Source organism: Pteropus vampyrus, unplaced genomic scaffold (assembly GCF_000151845.1).
Source record: "Pteropus vampyrus isolate Shadow unplaced genomic scaffold, Pvam_2.0 Scaffold15, whole genome shotgun sequence".
Taxonomy (NCBI): Eukaryota; Metazoa; Chordata; class Mammalia; order Chiroptera; family Pteropodidae; genus Pteropus; species Pteropus vampyrus.
Window position 1 is genome coordinate 804,180 of NW_011888796.1, and position 16,973 is coordinate 821,152.

At 37.0% G+C, this 16,973-nt stretch overlaps 1 protein-coding gene across 3 annotated transcripts in view; it reads right to left on the reverse strand.

Moving 5' to 3' along the window:
• EXD2 (exonuclease 3'-5' domain containing 2) overlaps positions 1–10,708 on the reverse strand; it is a 38,478-nt gene extending 27,770 nt beyond the window's left edge. For 2 of the 3 annotated variants that reach the window (XM_023526874.1, XM_011383740.2), the window contains exons 1-2: positions 2,712–2,715; positions 2,484–2,491 (exon numbers count right to left, since the gene is read on the reverse strand). The gene's annotated coding sequence lies outside the window, so the exon portion shown is untranslated. Of the gene's footprint in view, positions 1–2,483; positions 2,492–2,711; positions 2,716–10,354 lie in introns of those variants that run through there. The other variant, XM_011383751.2, reaches the window with a different exon arrangement.
• Positions 10,709–16,973: the final 6,265 nt, after the last annotated feature.

A 16,973-nucleotide genomic window follows, 5' to 3' on the forward strand; every position in this document is an offset into this window, starting at 1 on the left:
GAAAAGGACAAAACCTAGAGAGAGAACCAAGATGTTCAGGAGGAGGCTGCAAATTGAAATGTCCACAGGGTCAAGCCGGGATAACGTAAATAAGTGAAGCAAGCCAAGAGACAGAAAACTGACACAGATAGTGGATTAAATACAATCATATGCCACATACCACTTCGGTCAGTGATGAACCACACATACAGTGGTGGTCCCATGAGACTGTAATGGAACTGAAAAATGTCTATCACCTAGTGACACCACAGCACAACATGTTACACACGTGTTTGTGATGATGCTGTTGAAAACAAATCTATTGCACTGCCAGTCCTATAAAAGTAAAGCACATACAGTTACATTCAGTATATAATATTTGATAATAATAAACAACTGTTATTAGTTTATATACTTACAATACTATACTTTTTATCGTTATTTTATTGTATACTCTTTTCTACTTATTAAAAAAAAGTTTACTTGAAACAGCATGCCATGTTATGCTGTGTTATGCTGACAGCCTCATACATCACTCATGGGTTTACCACTTCTCTTGACTGCATCATTTCTGTCTTGTGCTTCATTTAATCTCATGTTGTTTTATAGTCACATGCTGTACAGGCTTGTGCCACAGAGACTAGGTGTGTAGTAGGCTATACCATCTAGGTTTGTATAAGTGCTCTCTATGAAGTTCATACAACTACAAAATCGCCTAACAATGCATTTCTCAGAATTCTTGTTAAATGGTGCATAACTGTATATAGGAACAATGGTTACCTAAGGGTAATAGAATTATAAATAATTTTGATTTTTCAAATTTTATACAACTATGTATATATTCATAATTAGAAAAATACAATTTTTAATGGTTTTTTTAGAGATAGGCAACATAAATATCCCACTTTTCACACTTAAGATATAATTATATTCCTGAAATAAATTATATTTTAATGAATTAAACAAATACGTTAAAGTATTCAGACAGCAGCATACGGTAAAGGATAATGACATGGGCCTTAGAATCAAATACCGTGGGTTCAAATCTAGCCTCTGCCACTTGTTAGCTATATAAACTTAGGCAATTTACTGAACTTCTCTAAGCCTCAGTTTCCTCATCAGTAAAATGAGAAGGACAGTACCTACCATGGAGGATTATTGTGAAGCTTAAGTAAGATGATCAATATACTTCACTTAATATATTGGCTAGGACATTAGAGTTCAATAAATGTTAGCTATTACTACTACTAGTATTCTATAAACCACAGAACATCTATCTAGCAAAGGAAAACACAGACTCATAGAGTTAAAGTTTAGGAACTAAATCTGACTTCCACACAGTTCAAGAATCTTTCCATGGTAATCAACACAGATCTCTACCTGGCCTCTGACCTGGTCTCTACCCAAATTCTTCTAGGAACAGAGTTCATTACCTTAAGAGGCAGTTTGGTTAAAAGTCCTTACATTCTGTAAAAGTTCACTGCACAGAAATTGTTCTCTTTGATGATCAGTCTAACCTCTGAAATAAGTGTTTACTCCCTCCCCGAGAGCTTGTGAAATATGTAAAGACTGCTCTTATTACTCCCCTTAGTATACTCTACTTAACACAACCAGTGTTCCTCTGACCTAGTTTATAGACTACTCATCGTCCAAGCTAGATCCTTTTGAATAGCCCAAAGTTTGTCAATGTATCTCTTAATTGACACCCAGGTCTGTATTCAATATTTGAGACATGGTCTAACTGGTATGGGCTACACTGTTACTATTACTTATTCCACTTATATTTTATTAATACTGTGTGAAACATGTTTTTGAGTAGTAGAATCACACTGATGGGTCATACAAAGCTTGTAGTAAATTAAAATTCACTGATACCACATTGAATTCTCTATTTTATATATTTGAAATTATATTTTGCACTTAAATCCAAAACCCTATATTTCTTTCTTCTAAATCTCATCTTGTTTATCAGCCAAATGTTTCATTCTTTGAGACCAACTTGTATCTTGTTTGTGCCTTCTTTCTCAATTTAATTTCGTTTTCAAAGAAAATAACATCGTCTAATATGTTTTTATAAATTCATTTTAAAATTTATTTTTCCATTTCACACTATTTCCATATTTAATAACGTTAAAATGGGGTTAAATTAAATTAGAAATAGCTTAAAAAACAAAGTACTGATTTGCTTCCATTGAGAAGGGCCCCTGCAGATATGGCATACAGTCAGGTTCCCAACTGATTCCTCGTCATGTGCAGCCTCTGAAAAGAAAGGCCTCACAGAAAAATTGAGGGAGCAATCGGGGTACCTCTATATGAGGGAATTCCTGGCAATATTAAAAAATCTTATTAATTCATTTTTATATGGAGAGGTTTTGTGTGTGTGTGTGTGTGTGTGTGTGTGTGTGTGTGTTCCCCAGCCAAAGGATTCATTCAGCAAACATGTAAGTAGCACTTTCAATAAGCCAGACATTGTGCTTGAGACTCTAGGTAAAAAGTTAAAAGACACAATCTGCTTTCAAAAATTTAGAATTCAGAACAGGAGAAATACATGTAATGAACAAGTGCAATACAGCAAGATAACACCAACAACAGAAGCACACACAAGTACAGGGATGGCGAAGAAGAAATTATTAACAGAAACACTAGCTGAAACAAATGCTATCTGAGGTTGGTACTGGTATTAAAAATGAAGAAAAAGTTCTCCAGGTGCATAGGGCAGATAGGAGAAGGACATTCCAAGCGGAGGGAGGAATATGTGCAAGGATATGAAGGGCATGAAGCATCATGGCATAGACGAAAAAGCTCAAGCAAATTTAACATGTACTGTAAGAGTAAAATACCAAATTTTGAAGACTTACTAAGAAAAAAAGGTAAAAATACCTATTGATAATTTCCTTATTGATTTTTAAGGTGACCTTTTCCTATTGTAGTAAAACATACATAACACAAAATTTACCATTTAAACAATTTTTAAGTGTACAATTCAGTGGCATTAAGTACATTCACAATGTAGTGCAACCATCACCATTACCTGTTTCCAGAACTATTTCTTATCCCAAACAGAAACTCTGTACCATTAAGCAATAAACTCACATTCCCCCTTTCCCGAACCCCTGATAACTTTCCTTATACTTTCTATCTCTATGAATTCCATATTGATTTTTTATATCTATGTTGAAATAATATTTTGGATAAGGGTTAAATAAAACGTGTTATTAAAAGTAAGTTTACCAACAACAAATTGCATAGAAGAAAACATAGGAACTAAACTCAAGGACCTTGGACTTGAAGAGGATTTTATGAATTTGACAAGGCAAGGGAAGTAAAAGCAAAATTAAATGAATGAGACTACATCAAACTTAAAAGCTTCTGCACAGCAAAAGAAACCGTCAACAAGGTAAAGAGACAACCATCTAAATGGGAAAATATATTTGCAAGCAATGCCTCTGATAAGGGCCTAATATGCAAAATGTACAAAGAACTCGTACAACAACAACAAAAAAACAATCCAATTAAAAAATGGGCAGAGGACCTGAATAGACACTTCTCCCAAAAAGACATACAAATGACCAACTAACATGAAAGGATGTTCAACATCGCTAGTTATTAGGGAAATGCAAATCAAAACCACAATGAGATACCATCTCACACCTGTTAGAATAGCTATTATCAACAGGACAAGTAATAAAAAGTATTGGAGAAGATGCGGAGAAAAAGGTACCCTCATACACTGCTGGTAGGACTGCAAATTGGTACATCCACTATGGAAAACAGTATGGAGGTTCCTCAAAAAACTAAGAATTCATCTAACATATGATCCAGCAATCCCTCTACTGGGTATTTACCTCAAAGACTTGAAAACTCATATCTGAAAAGATATCTGCATACCGATACTCATAGCAGCTTTATTCACGGTGGCCAAGACATGGAAGCAACCAAAGTGTCCTACAATAGATGACTAGATAAAGAAGATGTGGTACATATATACAATGGAATATTACCCAGCCATAAGAAGAGATGAAATACTGCCACTTGTGACAACATAGATGGACCTTGAGATAATCATGCTGAGTGCAATAAGCCTGACAGAAAAAGTTGAAAACCACATGGTATCACTTATATGTGGGATATAAACCTAAAAGCAACAAACAAACAGGGCAAACAAACAGAGGCTCAGGGACATAGACAATAAACTAGTGGTTACCAGAGGGTGTGGAGGAGAGAGAGGAGGTAGGTGGGGTAAAAGGGGTCAAATATGTGGTGACAGAAAGAAATCTAACTATGGGCGGTGAACACACAATGCAATATATATATGCCTTCCTGTTGAATTGTACACCTGAAACTTACTGGATTTCGTTAACTAGTGTCACCATTAAAAAATAATAATAATAAGTTTACTTTGTTTCTGCTTATGTTTTTAATGTGGCTACTAAAAAACTTTATTTATGGAGCTCACATTATATTGTTACCGGAAAGTTCTGTGCTAGAGTGTAATGTGCGAGAAAGGAAATAGAGATAATGCTAGAGTGAGTAGATACAAGTCAAGTCACAAGGGGCCCTACGTTACCCTATAAGATAAAACAATAGGTAATAGAACCAATACAGATTAATAAGGGGGAGTGACAGGATCAGGCTCATATTTCAAAGAACACCATGCCGGCAGTGTGGGTGCTAGATCGGAGGAGGGCAAGGCTAGAGACGGGGAGATCTGTTAGAAGACTCACGATAGTAGAGCCAAGAAAGGAAGAAGATCCAAATCGGCAAAAGAAGGCAGAATGAAAAAGAACCACAGTTCCTAAAAGAATGGCTACTCACTATTTTACAACTACTCAAAACGACCCGGCATATGCACACACACAAACCTAGGTATAAACTCAACATGAAATATGTAAAATCAATAGGAAGAAAACTAGAAAACTTTACCGAAGATATAGAAGAAGAAGACTGGAAGAGCAGAGATATATTATAGCAGCTATCACTCACAGAGCACATATCATGTGCCAAGCACTTTAAATGTATACATACTTACGTATACATTACTCATTTAATTCTTTCAACAACCCTCTGCAGAAGATACTATAATTATGTTATTTTTTAAATAAAGAGATTGTTTTACAGAATTCCTCAAAATACTATATGAATTCAATGCAAACTTAACTTTTAAAAACTTTTTAAAAATTGAATTGGCCATCAAGAAAGTACAAAGACAACTTAGAGGATAGGAGAAAATATTTGCAAATCAAATATCTGGTAAGGGCATGTATCTAGAATACATAAAAAGAACTCTTACAACTAAATAATAAAAAGATAAATAAACCAATTCAAGGATCTGAACAGATGTTTTTTCAAAAAAGATATACAAATGGCCAATAAGCACATAAAAAGATGCTCAGTGTTATTAGGGCAATGCAATCAAAACCACAATGAGACACCACTTCATACCCACTAGGATGGCTCTAATCAAAAAGACAGATAATAAGTGCTGGCAATAATATAGAGAAATTAAAACTCTCGTACATTGCTGGTGGAAATGTAAAATTGTGCAGCTGCTTTGGAAAACCCTTCAGCAGTTCCTCAGGTGATTAAACAGTTGCCACGACCCAACAATTCCACTCCTAGGGATATATATCCAAAAAGAATGAAAACATATGTCTGCACAAAAGTTCACAGCAGCATTATTCATAATACCCAAAAAGTGGAAACAACCCAAATGTCCATCAGCTGATGGATAAAATATAGCGTACCCATGATGTTATAGGTTGTATTGTGTCCACCCAAAAGACATGCTGAAATTCTAACCTCCGGTACCTGTGAATGTGGCCTTATTTGGAAATAAGGTCTCTGTACAAGTAATCAAGTTAAAATGAAGTCATCCTAGAGTAGAGTGAGCCTTTAATCCAACATAACTGGTGTCCTACATGAATGGGAGAAGAGACACAGAGACAGACTCCCACGGAGAGAATTACAATGTGAAGACAGAGACAGCAGTTGGGAGTTAAGCAGATGCAAAACAAGGAACGCCAAGGATTGCCAGTAACCACCAGTAGCTAGGAAGAGGCAAAAAGGAATCCCCGCTAAAGCCCTCCGAGAGATGGTACTCCTCTGCTGACAACTGGATTTTGGACTCTGTAGCCTCCAGAACTGTGAGAGAATGCAGTCCTGTTATTTTAAGCCACCCAGTTTATTATTGTAGCCCCAGGTAACAAATACACTACAGGATGGAATTTTATTCAGCAGCAAGAAGGAATGAGTACTAACACATGCTACAACATGGATGAACCTTTAAAACACGCTATGTGAAAGAAGCCAGTACAAAATACCACAAATTGTATGATTCCACTTATACAAAATACTCAGGTCTATAAAGCGGAGAGATTAGTGGTTGCCTAGGGCCAGGTAATGGGGAATAACTGCTAATAGGTATGGGTTTCCTTTTGGGGTGATAAAAATGTTCTAAAATTAGATGTGGTGGTGGCTACACAACTGTGAATATAGTAAAAATCACAGAACTGTACACTTTAAATAATGAATTGTGTGAATGACATCTCAATAAAGCCACTTAAAAAAACTATTTGACAAGCTGATTCTAAAATTAATCTGGAAAGGATAAGACTAGCGCCCAAATATTGTTTTTTAAACAATGAGCACATGAGCTGATAAAGTATATGACTTCCAATAACTTAACAATAATAATCATGGGGAGTATTTACCCTACTAGATACCAAAGTATAATGGATATTTAATATAGGATGTTGTGGTATTGGTCCAGCAAAATAGAAAATTAGGCCACAAAATCTTACTAAAAGTCAATCTAAAAATTTTATGTCCTAAGAATTTGGCTTGGTAACTGTCGGGTTGGAAGCTCCACAACATGGCCGGACAGGAATGTGAGCTAAACCCATTTATGGCTAAAGTCTTACCAAACTGCTGCCAGCCCTCAAGGAAATTATAATCTAAAATTACAATGGCTATTATGAAGAAAATTCCAATTAGATAAAATCATTTAAAAAGTGCACATAAAAGTAAGGATTCCCAAATTGAGCAAATAGAATGAGATACATATTTTAATTGGCATGCAGAAGTTCACCAAAGTTTTCAAAATTTCTAAGTAGCTTCACAGAAAGATTTATTTAAAAAGGCTAATGAAAAATTAAAAACATAAGCGGTACCTAAGACAAGAGACCATAGGACAAACTTAACTATTATTGTTCCACCCTATCCTCTATTTCAGTACTCATTCTAATACCCCTCTGTCTGAACTGCCTTTCCACTCTAAAAAGACTATTGAACAGTTACCTTTTTAAAATAAAACCACCTGAGGCTACAGATCTTTCTGGGGTAATTTTCACTTCTAGGTCAAAGACCTAAGAGCATTAATCAGAATGTCTTAAACCCAGGGAGGACCCTCAAAAGTTTTTCTAAATGCATTACATCCAGAGGCCAAAGAGAGGGGGAAATAAAATTTCACATTGTCTCTTCCTTTCCACCTGCAGACCAATTGCTTTTGGCTGTCTTTGGCAGCGGCTCTGGATCTTGAGGAGTAGTAACCTCTGCACCCCGTTGGGGTTGTTTAATACCACCAGAAATATGTACTGTTTGTCCCAGCTGAAATCTGACAAGATATTTGAAAAGATTTAATAATTTTATTTTATCAGAAATTTGGCCAAATTGGAAGCAAATGTCAGAGCCTGGTAAAAAAATGTACTGAGAGGTAAAGAAATATTCCAGCAATGGGTGGATGGATTTGTCAGTCTTTTGCCACCATTTAGGTGGTGACCCAATTCTTGAGGTATTAAAAACAGCTGTCCTTGCTTTACAAATGAAGTCTTTATAGGACCAGAGGTGTGGCTACAGAAACTATTCAAAACCCATCAATTCATTTTACCATCTCAAAACCTCCCCTATTCACCTCAAAAGGCTGACAAATATTGGCTTCAGGAAACCAAAGTCCTTTCAGAAGAAGCTTGCATTTCTTCCATTATACCTTTGAGATATGAATACTTGGTCTTTTCTCCAAGAACAATTATCTGGGCCATCTTCTGAAATGCAAATTTCAGAAAGGCAATTCTTCTAAAAAAAAACAGCCATCTGAGCAGATCAGTTTAACTTATTACAACTGTTCTTTTCTAAAGTACGGTTGGTGGCCTCTTAGGAACACAGCAGCACGGAAGGAAGGAAGGAAGGAAGGAAGGAAGGAAGGAAGGAAGGAAGGAAGGAAAGAAGGAAGGAAGGGAGGAAGGGAAGAAGGGAGGAAGGAAGGGAGGAAGAAAAGGAGGGAAGAGGGAAGGAAGATAGGCCATAGAACAGGAGTTTAGAAATAGACTTTGTGAGTGTGAGAAATCAGTACATGATAAATGTGGCATTTGAGATTAATGAGGTCAAGACTGGACTAAATATTATTCAGAGTGACACTGTTTGGAAAATAATTATGCACTCATCATTTATAAGAGAAAACCCTGCTTTGTCTCGGGGTAGAGTAGAGTTTTTCAACCTCAGAACTAGTAATGTTTTAGGCCAAAAGTATTCCTTGTTGTGGAGGGCTATCCTGTATACTGTAGGATGTTCAGCAGCATTCCTAGCTTCTACCCACTAGATGCCAGTAGCACTCACCACCCCAATGGACAACCAAAAAATGTCTCCTGACATTGCCAAATGGCCCCTAGAAGGCAAAATATCTCCTATTTGAGAACCATTGGAGTAGGGAATGAGAGCCAGAAAATACAAAATACACACGTAAAAGACTGATATACTTAAATGTAAAATTTTTAACTTTGGTTCAACAAAAATGCCATATGGCTAAAAGACAAGCAACAACTTTAAAAAGCACTAAGTTGGTAATATATAAAACATATATACATAACGAAAGATTAATATCCAAAATATTAAAACACTGCTATATATAAAAAGATAACCCAATAGAAATGAGACATTTCTCAAGAGAGGAAATACAAATAGCTAACAACCATGAAACAATAATCTAACTAGTAACTAGTTTCACATTAAAATGTCCACATCCTGCCATCTAGCAATTCCACCTGCGGTCTCTACTCTTGAGACATGCTCACAGGAGCACACTGGAGGGACGTGGAAGGCTTTTCTATGCCACAGTGAAAACAGTCTGACGGTGAAAAACTAAGCAATCTATGGAATCTCACATACTATGGAATCTTAACATACTATGGAATTTATAGAGCAAATAGAAAGAATAAGGTAGATCGCTACATATTGAAGAAGTTCTAAGACCCATTTTTAAGCACAAAAAGTTGCTGAATAGGTAGAATTAACCATATTTGTAAAATACACTTTTGTAAGTTTAACACGAATAAATCTTGTACATACAAACACTTGTCAATAAATGTAAAGAAAAAGAAATAGAAAAACACACCCCAAACGGATAACAGTCCTTATTTTGTGGCAAGAGCCTAAAGAAGAAAAAAAGGAAAGGAAAAAAAGGCAAAAAAAAACCAATTTGGTTAAAATTTTTTACATGAATGTTTTACAAGATTGTATGCATGGATTACGACTAAAATAAATATAAAAGAATACATGCATTTTTAAAACAAGCTCAACTTGACAAAAAGTAATCATTCCTTACCCCTATTAAACCTTTTCTCCTGCACTTTCTAATTCTGATAATTAACAAAACCTTTCAGTGTCCTTATAATATGACTAAAAAAAAATATGGTATAATTTGGTGTTTGCAGTGGGTATCTAAGGGAGCTCGTTTACGTCCAATAGTACATCGAAAGCTTACAAAGGTTTGGGTTTGTTTATATTTCAATGAGCAGGCATCAATTTTGTAATAAATAATCATTAACATTCTAGTTTTTTGATCTACTCCAAGGTTATGGGGATTAAAAAAAAAAAAAAGGTGTCTTCCAGCAAGGCCCAAAGCAGCGGGTGTGGCATGTGAAGAAAGGGGTGGTAACAAAGGGAGGCGGGGGTAGGTCCCCATGAATCAAGGGGAGGGAACTGTAACTGGACGCGTGGAACAGGCAGCACCCAAGGAGGTGCCAGGTGCTGCGCGCGCTGCTTCCTTTTTACTGGGTCAAGAAGCCACGAAGGTTTGGTTGGTGCTCGTAAGGAGGATAAGGGGATACGATGGGACTGTCTGGGGACGGCGCGGGGGGGCCGCGCACCTGGGTTCTCAACCACCCCCGCCGCGGACCAGCAGCGCCAGGAGGCCGCGCCGGGGGGGCGGGGAGAGGGGCAGGGCCAAGTTGCCCTGGGACTGCTGGGTTCACACAATCAGTCACCCCCGCACATGGTGACATTACCAGCTCCACGTCCCCTCTCCTCAATCTGCATTGGCAACCCCGTCCGCCCCTCGCACAAACCAGGTGAAAGGCCTCGCCGACCCCTGATCCTGACTTACCTGCGGTTCAGATACCACTCGAACACCTGCGGCACCGCACGCTGAAGAACTGGAACCTCTGCAGCCACCTGCGCGCACCCACCCGGATCCACTGGGGCCGAAACCACTTCCGGTCCTGCGACGGGCTAGGAAGACGTAATCTCAGCTGGGGTGTACAAATGGGCGGCGCCATCTTGTACGGAAGCTGCTGGGGCAGCTCTTGCCTCTCCGGTTTTCCACTGCTGAACAAAGGGTCTGTTTGAAAGGCTTAACGTCTCTTCAGAAAAGTGGTGTTTTTGTTTTTTGGCGTGGTAATTTTGTTTGTTTTAGTTTGGGATTTGAAGGGAGAAACCTCTGGAACCCTCACAAATGCAATGTGGGACATCTATTTGTCATCATTACTAATCAGCTCCAGTAGTGTTTCTGAACTGCAATAATTTTAACAGTTAAATGATGAACGTAAACAAGAGAGACACTTGTCTAAATAATGTATTACTACTACTACTAATAATAATGTATTACTCATTAGCGGTGTATTTTGTACTATAGCCATTATAATTTATGACATCTTAAAGTAACAATACCTTCTGTTTAAAATCGTTCATTCAGCCACTTTTATCAGCAACTATTATCAGCAACTATTATATTTGAGGCAGCTAACATGTAACTATGTGCTATTGCTTTATCAAAGAACTTGTAAATCAGAAGAAAAAAGATGTGCATAAACTATAAGAGATAACTGCCATTTGTTGACTATGTGATCACAGTGTGCTAAGAACTTTGCAAAACATTTTACATATTTTATCATTTAATCTTCATAATAACCTGATGAGGCAGTAGTATTATTAGTGCCATTTTCCATAAAATTGAGAAAAGTTAAATAAAATAACAAGTAAGCAGTGGAGCTGGGAATCAAACCTTAGTATATCTGATTGCAAAGCTTGTTGCCCTCACCCTCTGCATTACATTATCTCCAGTACAAGAGGAAGGTTCTAAGTTCCATTAGAAAAGTATCCATAAAGGGAAAATTTCTGGTAGATAAAGAAGATTAATACCCTGCATTTTAATCTGCTCTATCTTGAAACACATAAAAAGCAAATAGTAAAGAGTAAATGAAGCAAATAGTAAAGAGTAAATGCAAATTAAAATCATAATGAGATACCATTACATACCCACCAGAAAGGCTAAAATGAAAAAGACAGAAAATACCAAATCTTGGCAAGATTGTGGAGCAACTAGAACTCTAATATGCTGCTGAAAGGAACATAAATTGGTACTATCACTTTGTTAAACAGTTTGGCAGTATAAGCTAAAGCCGAATATATGCATAGTCTTAGTCCTAACAATTTCACTCCTAGGTGTATATCCAACAGAAATGTGTACATAAGCTCACTAAAAGGCCATGTATAAAGTTCCTACCCATACTTTACAATAGCCCCAAACTGGAAACTACTCAAATATCCATGCTGTTAGAAGTCAATGTAGTCCTTACACTTGGAGTAATGACTCTGGAAGAGAACATGGGGAGGCTCACAAAATGCCGATAACGTTCTATTTCTTCATCTGAGTGCTCGTTTACATGTGTGTTCAGATTGCATATTTGTGGGCACTTTTCTGAATGAATATAAACTTCAATAAAAAATTTTTTCTAATGAAAGGAAGGGAAAAGTTTACAAACCCAAAGAAAAAGAACAGGAGAGAAGATAATGGCAGACAGACAAATGTCAATATAATTTTAGAAAACAAATTAGGTTAAAATGGCAGAATATTGACATTTCGAGGATCCCATAATGAACTGTCTGCATCCATGAGCAATCACCCTACATTGAAGGCCCAGTCAACAAGTCCCATCCGTGCGTAAAGATTTTCCAACCAGCTTTTTAGTACCTCATTCTTTGTTTTAGTCCATTTGGGCTGTTTATAACAAAATACCATTTATTGGATGGCTTATAAGCAACAGAAGTTTATTTCTTACAGTTCTGGAGGCTAGAAAGTCCATGGCCAAGGTGTTGACAGATTTATTGTCTGGTAAGTGGTTGCCTCCTGGTTTATAGACAGCTCTCTTTTCACTGTGTCCTCACTTGGCCAAAGTGGTAGTGTGCTCTCTTGGGCCTCTTTTATAAGGCACTAATCCCATTCATGAGAGCTCCCCCCTCGTGTCCTAATCACCCCCAAGTCCTCCACCTCCTGATACCATTATATTAGGAGTTAGTTTTCAACATATGAATTTAGAGAAGACATAAAACATTCACTCTATAGCACTCTTAAATACGAAGACATCCAAGAATCACTAGTCATTGCAGAAATGTCTTCAATACTATTAACATTGTCTAAAGAACATGTATAGAACTCTGTACCCAGCATTTTGAGAACACATATACTTTTGAAACATAAATTAGTTTCGATTTAGGCCACTGAAGCAACTTTCTACAAATTGCAAAAGAACTGCTCTCATTCTCTGACCATATTACAATTAAGTTAGAAATCAATAATAAATCTTTGAGAAGAGTAATAAAACAAAGTCCTGTGAAATTGATCCAGATAAAAGAGAAATAGCAACAAATTAATACTAGGACTAAAAAGGAGGATATCATAAAATATAGCAGAGGTTTAAGAAACAAGAAAATATGATGAACGACTTTATACCAAAAAAAATTGATTAGATAAGACAATGAAAAGACAAGCCACAGACTGGGTGGAAATACCTGCAAAATATATATGTAATAAAGATTTGTTATCCAGACTACACAAAGAACTTTTGAAACTCAATAGCCCAATTAAAAAGTAAACAAAATATCTAAATAGACACCACACCAAAAAAGATATACGATATTCAAATAGCATATGAAAAGATGTTCAACATTATATATTATTAGGGAATTGCAAAATAAAACAACAATGAGATACCAGTATCACTGAATGGCTAAATTCCATTAGAATGGCTAAAATCCAAACACTGACAATACCAAATGCTGACGAGGATGTGGAGCAATAGGAACTCTCATTGCAGAATGGGAATGCAGATCGTACAGTCACTTCTGAAGACATTTGTCAGTTTCTTAATAAAACTAAACATAGTTCTACTATACAATCCAGATTCATGTTCTTAGGTATTTATCTAAATGAGTTGAAAGCTTAAGTCCATACAAAAACCTGCAGAAATGTTTATAACAGCTTTAGTAATAAATTGAAAGCAACCAAGATGCCCTTCAATAGGTGAATTGATAACCAAACTGTGGTACATCCATAAAATGACATATTATTCAGTGATAAAAAGAAATACACTATCAAGCCACAAAAAGACATGGAGGAAATGTAAACACATGTTGCTAAGTGAAAGAAACCAGTCTGAGAAGGGTGCATAACTGTATGATTCCAACTATATGTCATTCTGGAAAAGGCAAAACTATGGTGACAGTAAAAAGATCAGAGGTTTCTGAGGAGGAAGGGAGGGATGCATAGGTAGAGCACAGAGGATTTTTAGGGCAGTGACACTATATGATATTGTAGTAGTGGACACATGACATTATGCGATGTGTCAAACCGATAGAACTGTGCAACACAAAGAGGAAACCCTAAAATAAACTATGGACTTCAGTTAGTAATAAGGTATCCATATTGGTTTATCAATTGTAACAAAGGTACCACACCAGTGCAGGATGTTAATAATAAAGGAAACTGGGGTGGTATATAGGAACTCTCTGTACTTTCTGTTTAAATTTTCTGTAAACCTAAAACTGCTCTAGAAATAAAGTAAAAAAAAAAAGTTCACACCATGAACTGCTCTATTTATCTAAAAATGTTTTATTCATTTATTCACTAATTCCAAGGACAACTTAATGCCAAGCACTGGGATATCATGTACAGAAAATTCCAGAGGAACTGTGGCAGGAAGTGCTAGTGGCCTACTCAATATCCATTCTCTCCTTCTGTTCGGGGCAGGGGCGCATTTAAAAACTGCACTTACGTGTTTTTTTGTCTCCATTGGGAATAGGTATGGCCATATGACTAATTTCTGGCCAACGAGGTATAAACAAAAGTTTTTGCATTGGACTTCAGGTAAAGTTCTAAAAATGGATGCAGACAACTGCCATAGGCCTTTTTCACTTTTTTATTGTTGCCTTTCCACTTATTTATTGCTAAGACTAGGGCCTGATGGCTGGCGCTCCAACAGCTCTCTGAGACTGCAGCGGCACCTTGAAGATGCTTAGGAAAGTAGAGTAGAGAGAAAGAAGACGCCTGGGTCCTTTATGCCTTCTGTAGTTTCCATACTAACCCTGAACTACCTACCTCTGGACTTCTTTTACATGTGAAAATAAACTAATTTTTTTAAACCATGATAGTGAAGTGTGACGTAGAACCCCATCCCACTGTAGGCAGTAACACTATATGATATTGTAGCAATCCCTAACTGATACAGGAAAAGAAAGGTTTTAATAATGAATGCATGCCACACAGAACTAAAACCTGTTGAATAGAGTGTTCAGCATGGAAGATACACGATAAAGATTTTTAATATGACACCTTATTTGCTTGTTTACTGTGTTGAAGATAAAGTCAAAAACTTAGAGGACCCACTAAAGAGGCTCTTTCTGAAAAACCTATTTCCTTTCATTGAAATTCTATCCATCCTTTCTGTTCACTGATCCATAAACTTTTAAAATACTATTAGGTACAGTACAGATTATAAAAATATGTAGCTATTCACTCAAGAAGCTTGCAAGCTAGTTGGAAACAAAAAGACTGTTAGTAAGTGAGAAAAGGTATATTTTTTGGTGGTTTAGAGATATAGGGAACTTTTTTTTTCTCCCAAGGAGCTGGAATGAGACTACTTCTTGGGAACAGATGTCTGTATTCGTTTTGAAGAAATTCATGAAGGCTCCTTAGAATGAGAGTGAGACACACACATCTCCAGTGAGACACGTTAACCTAACAATAGGGTTTGAAAGCCTGGTGAATCAGCATTTGTTCTGCTGTGAGTGATGTGATTGGAGGCTGAGCTGAACTGCTTTGTAGGGCAAAGAGGTGAAGATTTAGAAGATTTAGGGGAATCAATTAGAGATGAAGGAGTCAGCAAGGCTCCAAACTTCCTGGGAAAAAGACAAAGTCATCTCAGACGACAGACTTGAGGGGAGAAAGAAATGTTTAAAATGTTTGGGGAGTTAAGTTTAAGTTCTTTGCTATGGGGTATATGCATATTATACAACCTCATCCATCGTAGGTAAGGTTCAACAAAGTCTTATTATTCTCTAATGCTTTTATTCCAATAGATTCTTTAGAATATGAATAGGTGTTAAATTTTACATACAGGTTGCAAGAGGAACAGACAAAGGTTATTTCTAGGCTTTCTGGAGCTGGAGGGGAAAGGATGGATTGCTGACATCTAAGTCACAGAGAAAAGAGCACACAGGAAAAGACCACCAGTTAAAGATGATGGATTGGTCCACATTTAACTCCACTTCCTCCTGAAATCCCTTCAAAAAAAATGAGAAAAACACAAAACTTCAATCTAAAAAAGACAAGACCACCCAAATGAGAACAAACAGAAGCTATTTATTCAGAGCTTGTTGTCGTAGGGAGTCAGCCACCATCACTTGTGTTTGGCAGAGACTCAAAGGACTCAGGCAGAGGAGTGTGAAAATTTTATAGTGAAAAAAAAGAAAAAAAAAGAAAGAAGGCCTCAGATATGCTCTGATTGGAGGTCACTGTCATGGGGAAGCTAGAGGTGTGCTAACTAGAAGCCAGGCTTATGCTATTGGACTGGTTTTCTCTGATTGGTCCTGTGCTGAAAGTGGGAGCAAAATATGAGGAAGGTGACTCAGTTCAGACCATTCTGAGCTGGTTGTCTCAGAGGCTGTGGTTTGCTTTCCCAGGCTGGTGGCTGCAAAGGTTATGGGTCAGAGTTCTATTGTCATTTATGGTCTAGCCATTATCTGTTTGTCTCTCAGAAAACAGAATAGGAGATAAAATCATGAACATTTTGGAAGCTGGAAAGCAAAAGAATTGTGGGAAATCTTAGCAGACTCATCATCTGTCAAAGGACAAGCCAAGAGCAAGCCTGATTTCCTCCCAGAGAACCACCAAAAGGCTCAAGGATGGGGAACACCAGGTACCTCAAGAAGCAGGGGTTAAATTGGGACTAAAAGCAGAATAATTGATTAAAAGTCTATTTCAGAAGCAGTTAGACCACCATTCCTTAGTTCCTAAGTAACTGTCCCTTCTGGCTCAGGCAAGAAAGAAGGCTCAGGATGATTCCCTGAAGAGAGTAAAGTCTAGTTAAGGATAGGGGTGCCATACTAAAAATATGAAGATTCAGTGAAAACTATTTACTTTTTCTCTCAATCAACAACCAATGTTAGAAGCCAGTGTTAAAGAAAAATTTTGAGATAATTTCGTTATGAGCATATATCAAAATTTTGTTACTATCTTGTAACAAAGGAGAAGGTCTATCGTAGGATGTAGGAGAAAATATGAGATATTTTTAAATGGACCAAAAGGTTATCAGGAAATCAAAAATTATGCATTGTTTTAAACATACCTTTCCCTCTTTTCAGATTTAATGGAGTTTATGACTTTTATTGTCTTTGAACTGTTTTACAACTCTGAAGAAATATAAGCTAATTTGTAGAAAACAGATAGT